We start from the raw sequence: 8,050 nt of genomic DNA, 5'->3' as shown, positions 1-8,050 counted from the left end.
AAACGTGGCACCGCTCCGGGTCGGGACAAAATTAGAGTCAAATTGTTAGCCAACCTCCCCGACCCGACATACTTGTCTTTACTGAATTACATTAACTCAATCTGGCTTGGGGAAGTACCACTCCCCATCGACTGGAAGACCGCCCTGGTCACCTTCATTCCTAAACCTGGAAAGGCCATCAACACGGACAACCTCCGCCCCATCTCTCTGACTTCTTGTGTGGGCAAACTCATGGAGACGATGGTACGCGACAGGCTGTCCGAGTTCATGGAATCCAAACATCTTTTCGCAGACACCATGTTCGGGTTTCGCCCACAGAGATCTGCACAGGATGTCCTGCTACAACTCAATCGGGCTGTCCTTGACCCCGTCGAATGCGCTCACAATGACAAGGTCGTACTCGCCTTGGATTTGAAGGGAGCATTCGACAACGTTACCCACGAGATCATTCTCACCCACCTCTCTCAAACTAACTGCGGCAGAAACGCCTTTCAATACATTCGGCAATTTTTGACAGACAGACAATCTTACATTCGAATCCAGGATAAGGAACATGGCCCTTTTCATTTAGGAACCAGGGGTACACCACAGGGCGCGGTGCTCTCTCCCCTTTTATTCAATCTGGCTATGATGCGCCTACCGGCCCAGCTGGGCGCTGTCACCGGTGTACAGCATGCGCTGTACGCCGATGACATCACCCTGTGGGCCACACAGGGTTGCCTTGGAGACATTGAGGCCAACCTGCAGGAGGCGGCGAATATAGTGGACCGTTATGCTCGCCGCTGCGGCCTCCAATGCTCCACTCAAAAATCTGAATTTGTGCACATACGCCCCTCACCAAAGTGCACAGCCAAAATTTCATTGTCTCTTGAGACAGGTCCAATCCCTGAAAAAATCGAAGTCCGGGTACTGGGGCTCTTTATACATCAAGACAGACGGTCAGAAACAACATTGGCCAAACTCCGTCAGGTGGGGGACCAGGTGGGCCGCTTAGTCCGCCGGGTTTCTAACAAGCGCGGCGGGGTTACGATGTAAGGACGCCTTGCGGCTGGCGCATGCATTTGTAACCAGTCGAATTCTATATTTGACTCCATACCTCCACCTGCGGAAGCAAGACGAGGATTCACTCGAAGTCATCCTCCGCAAAATTATTAAGCGGGCTCTGGACCTCCCCGTGACCACCTCCAACAAGCGCCTCCTGGGGCTGGGCATGGTGAACACATTTCGGGAACTCCGGGAAGCTCACTTGACCAACCAATACACACGTCTCTCGAAGACATCGTCGGGTCGCCGCCTTCTTGCCCGACTACACATCCAACACACCACTCTCATGGAAGAGCGCGTACGTATTCCATCCCAGTGGAGATGCGCCCTCCACGTGCGCCCTCTTCCCGCGAACATGAACCGTGAGGACCATAATGGCCGGCGCCTGGCGCGGGCGGAAGCCCTGGCCCGCCACTATGGATCGAAACCCGGCGTATTCTACGTGGATGCCTCCGGCCCCCACCATGGGGGATGGTTCACGGCCGCAGTCGTCCACGAATCCAAAACAGTGAACGGCCTTACTTTCCGAGCCCATGACATAACACACGCGGAGGAGGTCGCCATTGCTTTGGCTGCATCTCATTCCAATTCAAAAACAATTATTTCCGACTCGCGAGGGGCATGTCGGAACGTCGAGCAGGGCTGGGTACCGTATCTAGCCTACCGCATTCTCCAAAACAGCGTCTATACCGGGGACCCCGCTCACCGGCGTATCGTTTGGGCTCCTGCTCACATGGGCCTTGAGGGAAATGAGGCAGCTGACGCCGCCGCCCGCGCGCTCTCTCACCGGACATTCCCCTCCGACCCCGACGATCAGGAACTCGAATTCACTCCAGCTTACTCGTTTAAAGACATTTCTTTACTTTATAAATCTGGCCATAGTCTTTATCCCCGCCCGTGTAAAGGTCTCTCAAAGGCGGAGGAGCGGCTTCTGCTTCGCCTATATACAAATACTTTGCTGTGCCCGGCAGCTCTAAAACACTTTGACCCTTCTTTCTCTGGCAGCTGTCCGCACTGTGCGGAGAAGTCTTCGGACATCTACCACATGGTGTGGGCCTGCCCCTCCAACCCTGCTATCCCCCCTCACCCCAACCCAACCCGGGAGGACTGGGAGGCGACCCTGCTCGGCTGCTCTGACCTGCAGGCCCAACGGGCCCTGGTCGCGCGAGCTCGGGGAGCGGCCGACGCCACTGGGGTCCCGAACTAGGGACCTCCACCTAGTACTTGTGAGGGCTGGCCCCCTTTGGGTCAGCTCATACCTCACCTCCCGAAGTTTATCTGTAAATAAATGTTTTCCACCACCACCACACGTGTTAATTTAACGTCGCTACGCGTTCTTTCTGCGTCCGTTTCTGCGAGGGCAGTGAGCCTGCGTTATAGCCTCATTGGTGGCGGGTGCGTATGCTAGCTCTGTCACCAGCGCTCCATTTTCATGACGTCATGGCGAGGAGGAAGAGCATCCAAAAGGCATATAAGAAGGGGAAGCTGCACTGAGCACAGGAGACGTATCTGTCCTCGCTTCGGCGAGCGCGGCTTCGGCCGCTTATCTGTTTTATGCGAAGCATATTGCTAGAGCTACCACTCACGCCGTCGCCGTGGGACCCCCACGTGACACCGTGACGTCACACCACGTGACACCGTGACGTCACACCACGTGACATCGGATGAGAGAGCCGGCCTCCACCTCGCGCCGTCGCCGTGGGACCCCTAGCCGTCACACCCGCGCATTCCCGCGCATTTCGAACACGCGTTCACACTCGGTGTAGGTGAAACGCTCGCTCCACCGGGCAGGCAGACGCGGCTTCCGTGGCAATCCAGGCGCTCACCCAACGCGCGTCTCGGGGTTAGTCGGCGTTCCGCTGTAGCCATGCCGTTGTCTTCCCCCACGACGAAGGCTTCTAGTGGTTGTATTAATATGACCAAGTATTCAACCAAGGAAAGCCATGTATTACCAAGCCTAGCCACTAATATGCTTCGCATTCCCCAGGCTTAGCCAAGCTGAGCCTCAGCAATTTTTTTGAGCAGCGTCCGCTCCGGCGGACGCAGTTGTTGCTGCGACGCGCGTCTTTTCTTTCCTTTTTCTCTTTCCTCTGATCTTTTAACTATCCTCTATCTGCACGTGGCAGCGGTGGTGGCTTGGCTCGAGCCAGTAGGCAGGCCCGTGCAATTTCCTTTTCATCCTTCTCTCAGTCACAACAACAACAACAACTGAGCACAGTAAACTTTTCAATTAACGCATCCATAGGATGTCCTCCCCCTGCAGGTCTACTGCTACTCAGGCGGTTTATTACTCGATATATTTCACACGTGGGAACGACGTTATTCGACAAGTGAGACCACCTCCATGGGATAGGCGACTCCGTCGATACGGTGCTCGGAGCCGTGGCCCGGACCGGAGCCCCAGTGGAAGAGCACGTGGTGGAACACGTAGGTACCCGGAAGCGGACCACCGCTCACCGTCCGCTTCGTCTTGTCAGTAGGTGACGCTCGGAGGGTAACTGGAATGTCGCACAGCACTCTTAACTGATGCGCGCAGACTTCTAAAAGAGTGGCGTAAAGAAGGAAGCGCCGTATTCACAGGTGACGAGAAAATAAAAATAAGAAAAAAACAAAACACTTTATTGCTTCCGAAAAAAATATTCCAAACACTTAGCATTTACACGACCTCAGAGTACCGCACTTAATGGTGCATTAAAAGACTCATAACACTTTTTGAAGTGGCTACGAATGCGTGTATTAGGTAGAGCAAAGCCCAAGGAGCGTTCGTGTTGTGTAAAAGTTCTCAAAAGCGATCCGATCATCAACGAGAATTTTTTCGTAATATTCTCATTCCCGCGCCTCGCGGCGTCTTCTGCTGTCTCTCTCCACTGCCCCTCCTCCCCACCCCCCTCCCGCCCAAAAAATCAAACAAACGACCGAGCCGGGTGGGCGAATTTTATATTTATTTATTGGTCTTTCATATTGGTCATTCATGGGCGAAGCATAATCCTAGCCTGTAATCTTCATTTTTTTTTCTGGCACGATTTTTTGTATGAGTTCAGAGAGAACACAAAAGAAGGCTGTGCATAATATGTGGTCGTACATGAGCTAGATCGAGTATTTCTGCGGGAGGATTGTTGCTAATTCAGTAACAATCAATCTTTAGTGGAACACAAAAGAAGGCTGTGCATAATATGTGGTCGTACGTGAGCTAGATCGAGTATTTCTGCGGGAGGATTATTGCTAATTCAGTAACAATCAATCTTTCTCTTCTCTTACCCCCGGTGTAAAGAGTTTCAGGATCTTTTTAACGATAGTCATTCAGGAGCACAGGAGCAGTAGTCACATCTGATCCGTTTTTCCACTCAGAGTGCACTTAAACGCCGTGACCACGGAGCAACAGCTTGCGCATGCGCTTTGAACTCAGCACTCCCAGCTCGCTTTCAAAGCTCAGCATTGCCCATGCCTCACTTGCCCTTCATAAAGGCACCCTTCCTTCTCTTCTCTCTATTATCAGCTCCACTTTCGGGCCTTTCTTCTCCCAATAAAATACTTACCTCATATCTTTACCGTCACAGGACTTCGGACGATGGGCATTAACATTAAGGAGAAAAATTTTAAAATACTCGTCCTATTAAAGCTAAGCGTTCAAAATGAAGTGCTCGGTGTGATCTTTGAAGGAGGCATGTGAAACAAGGAAAAATAACTAAATCTTGCCATGCCCCAAATTATTTCGTTTTATTTTTGTCACACAGATTACTAAAATGTGCCGACACCTGGCTTTTGTAGCTTTAGGCACACGTGTAGCCTGCCATCCGAGGGTCATGCATACGACGTGTACTGCTGTGCATGCGAGTTTAGAAAAAAAAAACATTGTTTAGGATGCCTGCAGCGTACCCGGTCTGGATACTCTGAAATAACAAAGAAAACGGGTCTCCATATGCATAGCTTCTTTAACATATTGTACTGCTCCCTGTTTAGAGCGCAGTACGTGGACGTGGCAGCGTACTCATCGGGCTCCCGCATAGCCCTCACCTCGCTAACAATCAGGCCCGATTACTCGCATCAGGCTCCATCACCAGACTCATCGCAAATTGCAGAGGAAGCAGCCATTGCGCTCGCTCTCATCTCCACCTCTGCCAGCAAAATTCTCTCCGACTCAAAATCCGCCCTATCCCATTTCGCTAAAGGCCTGATATCCCGCACCGCGCCTCGGCTTCTACGCTTCTGGCACCCCATCCGCCCTGTAACCCTTATCTGGACCCCCGCACACGCAGGCCTCCCCGGTAACGAGGAGGTCCACTCCCTCGCCCAAGGTCTCACTTTCCGGGCTGGAGTTGGACTCTCTCCGCCATCCCGTGGGCGTCTGCTTACCTTCAGAGATATCCTTGCCCACTTCCGAGATACTCGGCGCGTTTACGCACCGTCGGCTCCCTCTCTAACCCTAATCCAGGCCTCCCACTGGGGCCGACTCCAGACCCGTACTGTTCCCTACCCTATTCTTCTTCATGTCCGCTACCCAATCAGTTCCTCTCGTCCTGTAAGCTCTGCGGGAAGCAGGGAGACTTTATTCACATCCTCCTGACATGCCCTACCTTCCCACACCCTCCATCCCAAACCACGGCGGAGTCATATCGGGAGACTCTCCTGGCCAGCTCCGCTGCTGCTGACCAGCGCCGGATAATTACCGACGCCTTGATGCGGATAACCCTCCAAGGGCCGTCCTTAGCCCTTTAAGGGCAGCCCCCTAAGGGTTGCCTCGTGCCACGTAAGGAAGGGCATGGTTTACCCCCTCTGCATTGCTTGGCAATAAATGTTTTCACCACCACCACCTTTGCTGCCCGTTCCTGCGTTTCGCGGCGTCGCCGTTGTCCGTCGTAACCAGCTCCGCAGCCGGGGCAGCGCGCTGCTCTAGCTGCTCGCGCTCCTGGCGCCATCTTTCCCGCACGCCCAAGCCGAAACGCATAGCCGCAGCCGTTCGCCACTGCGTGTACTCCAACAGCGCTGGCCCTCTCCTTCGAAGAGGTAGAGATTGGGATTCATGGCAAGTAAAAAGAAAAAAAAATGGCACGAAGTCCAGCTTAAAGTAAAGAAATGAGGACAGCGAGTCTGCTGTGACAGAAAAATGAAGACTTTACGAAGTGCGCACGACGTACACATGCATCACGTACGCGACATGTGCACGTCGTGTGGGCCCCAAATGCCATAGCGAGTAAGCGCAACGCTGAGTCCATGCGAGCAAGCGTGAAAGAACGCGCAAAGCCATCGCAGGCAGTACGCTGTGCGCACGCGAAGCAAAAAAAAATAGATTTGAAAGAACTGGAAAGAGGTAGCTTCGTGTCAGACTGGACAGGCGCCATCCTGAGAATACATTGAAGAAAAAAATTGAAGAAGCTAAAGCAAAAGCTGTTAGTGAGCGAATAGCAACTTTCGTGTTGCTGGCCTGGCCCGACCTGCGGGGCTTTCGACTGGCTACTGTTAATCACTTCCGAGGCAGTGACCTCGTGTGGAGAAGTCTGCGGGGAAAAAAAAAAAACGTGTCATTTAATTAACCTGAAAGGTATCCTTAACTCGTTTCCTGCAGCAAAGTTTCTGGTCATCCGTTAACTACAGAGAGCATACAAACATCTTCATTTTTTTTTTCCTTAGGAGTCCCCGAGGGTTGGATGGAGGCAGTTTTTGAGGCTTGAAATCGTCTTTCAAATCTCTCATAGATTGAGTCTGTGCCTGAAAAAATGCGCTTGAGTTCGACTCTAAACAAGCTCGCCTTTGTACCCTCTGCCAAGTATGCGATTTCGAACTCGGCACATCGCCGCCCCGTGCGAAGTCTGCCTGTTAGTACCCCGCTATCTCTCACGTGCCACATCTTCTGCATATCACTCCGGTAAATGTCAGAACCTTCAACCTGTCGCGGATCACTCGCGTTGTAGCATGCAGTACAGTGGGAAGGTCAGTATTAATGAGCTATCACCAGTCGCTCGGTCAATGAACGATCCCACATGTGGTATTGGTATGTGCGATTTAACGTTCCGAAGCAACTCAGTTTATAAGGGACACCGTAGGGGAGGGCTCTAGATTAATTTAGATCATTTTAACATGCTTAGCACAAGGGCGTTTTTGAGATTTCGTCTGCAACGAAGTGCGGCCGCCACCGCTGTGTTCGAACCAGTGGCGTTGAGATCTCACCACCGTTAATTGAACTTCAAGAGGGATTTGAAGTTTGGTGATGTAGCCTTGTAGCGTGATATGATGAATCAGAGTAAAGCAGCAGCAGCAGGCATGCGGTGTACATGGTTAAAGGTCGAACCAACGAATATGCGGTGCATTAGCTATGGGCTTTTCCTCCCCTTTCTTTCGTGGCTATTTAGATACGTAGAATGCAACTTGTCCCTGACAGCTTTGGGAAACGCCGCTCCTGAGAGTGATGGCAGGTTTGGAGCATCGCGTGTCATTACACGAGCACAGCATCGTCGTCGTCAATTGGATGGGATATACTGGAAAACGAGTAATCTCTGGTGATCCCGTAACCAGCCACCTTGCCCACATTCCCGGGAAATTCCTGACCTTGTTTGTACCGCTGATCCCGTGCCACGCTAATTACTACAAAAATTTTCTTGGCTCGCACTCTGTCACTAATAGAGACCTGATTGACAGTGTAATATACATGCTGTCTCTTTCTCCAATCTAGGTCTTCATTTTAATCCCATTATGGATGAACACGAACAGAACAACGCAGCCTTTGTAAATTGCAAAGTACACCGCGAGCGTGATTGAAACAGACATCATCATCGGCCTGCCGTGTGTCGTTCATTTGGTGCTCCTGAAGCGCCAAAGTGCAAGACAAGTTCCATTGATAAGTCCTTTACAATTTATAAATGGCTTGCACTAGAGCCACAATATAGCCGCCACGCTTGGAGACCAAGTGTGCGGTGAAAGTGCGCGCCCGTCCGTCTAACCGACTTGATTATTGCTATCTGCACTGTGGTGCTGAAAAACTATACAATGGGCGGTGAGTTTAAAAAGTATA

The sequence above is a fragment of the Amblyomma mixtum genome, chromosome 2 (genome assembly GCF_055824585.1).
Source record: "Amblyomma mixtum isolate Tamu chromosome 2, ASM5582458v1, whole genome shotgun sequence".
Lineage (NCBI taxonomy): Eukaryota > Metazoa > Arthropoda > Arachnida > Ixodida > Ixodidae > Amblyomma > Amblyomma mixtum.
The sequence above is the reverse complement of the archived record's forward strand: the minus strand, read 5'-3'. Positions refer to the sequence as shown.